This window comes from Corylus avellana, chromosome 6, assembly GCF_965113065.1.
Source record: "Corylus avellana chromosome 6, dhCorAvel1.hap1.2, whole genome shotgun sequence".
Classification (NCBI taxonomy): domain Eukaryota; kingdom Viridiplantae; phylum Streptophyta; class Magnoliopsida; order Fagales; family Betulaceae; genus Corylus; species Corylus avellana.
The window spans coordinates 15132811-15134557 of NC_142495.1; the positions used below are offsets into that span (position 1 = coordinate 15132811).

Sequence of the window (1747 nt, forward strand, 5' to 3'; positions counted from 1 at the left end):
CATAGCTTTCATGAGCATGTCCAGCTTTTTCTCCATGGCAGCCATTTGAGCCTGAATTCTAGCACTGGTGCTTTCTTCATGTATGCCTTTTCCTTTGAGTCCTTGTCTCCCTTTAGATGGGAATTGTTGGGAGTTCTCACTTAAGGTCTCAAAGAGTTCTATGGCTTCCTCCCTGCTTTTCTCCATCAACATGCCACCACAAGCTAAATCTACAAGACTCTTGTCAGGATCATTTAAACCCTTATAGAATGCCAGTACCTGATTGTCTTGAGATAAATTATGATGAGGGCATCTGAGAAGAAGTTCATTGAAGTGCTCCTATGCCTCAAAAAAAAGGTCTCTATCTTTTTGTTGGAAAGTCAGAATTTCCCTTCTCAATTGCCTTGTCTTTTAGGATGGGAAAAACTTCTTTAAGAACATTGTGGCCATCTCATCCCAAGTATGAATAGAACCTGCGGACAAAGAATTGTACCATATCTCAGCATTATCTTTTAAAGAAAAAGGAAAGAGGATTAACCTGATTTCTTTTGGAGTTAAACCCTGAACATTCTGAGTCCTGCAGAGATCAAAGAATTCTCGAATATGCCAATATGGGTTCTCTGTAGGTGTGCCTTTATAGTGTCGACCCATATTGAGCAGCTACAGAGATAAATTGTAATTGCTCTGCACAATGGGTTGGAAATTAATGCATGATGGCCGATTGAGGATCTCGGGATTGAATGAACTTTTCATAGGTCTTCGTACCGGAGGTGTATTGTCTCTCAATATGATTAAAACAAAAAGAAAGTTAAATAAAAAAAATAAATCAGATCCGTAATTAACATAGTTTCAGTGATGCTGTCTAGATGTGCAATCGATCACACCGTGAAGAGCGCTAGATCGCACTGGAATGGGCGCTCGAGCGCACCTCTGGAGAACAGAATAGAAACTGTAAAACTAGAGATTAAAGCAAAAATTAAATTAACTAAGGAAAATAATTCAAAACAAAATGAAACAATCCTCGGCAATGGCGCCAAAAACTTGTTGTGTCAAATACTACCTAAATTAATAGATAATAATTAGTACATTTTATTCGCAAGTGCACAAGATCGAATGATAGTATAGTGCAACAAGTACGCGATCGTTACCACGAGGATTGTTGATTTTGCTTAGAATTGATTAAAATATCAAGATTGTCACTAAATTGATATTTTGAAAAAGAAATAAAGATAAATGAAATGGTAGGGCTTAGATATCCACCACTAATCATGCTCAAATAATATAACAATATACCAATGTTCCAATCATATTATGAATACCTAAAGTTTGCCAACCTAAGGATATGGGTGTCTACTCCTTAAGCTATTGATCTCCCTAAATAATGAATTAGGCATGGGTGTCTACTCTAATTCTTTTCTTTCTTAAAGGATTTAGTATGGGTGTCTACTAAGTTGTTTTTTAAGGAAGCATAAATCTTTGGAAATCGACAAACACATGGAATCGAGGGCATGGGTGTCAACTCCCAATTTTCCATGTTGATTAACACAAGAGCCCGTGAGGAGATTCTTTTGTTCCTCTATTAAGCCCAGAACTCGATCATCCAAATTGACTTAAATAACTAATCCATACCACATGCATATGCTGATTACACACATTCATATGAGAAATTCTATAAAATAGGAATTAATCAAGTTAAGCTTCATAATATGATTATCACAAATGTGTAAATATTGAAATATTAAATAAATATAATTAGGGCTTCAATTTA

General features: G+C 35.9%; 1 non-coding gene across 1 annotated transcript; it reads left to right on the plus strand.

Annotated features, from left to right (window-relative positions):
- The first annotated feature begins 274 nt into the window (after positions 1-274).
- On the plus strand, positions 275-381 carry LOC132188874 (small nucleolar RNA R71). Its single transcript, XR_009440934.2, has one exon. It is a non-coding gene; the product is annotated as a small nucleolar RNA R71 (small nucleolar RNA).
- The last annotated feature ends 1366 nt before the right edge of the window (positions 382-1747 follow it).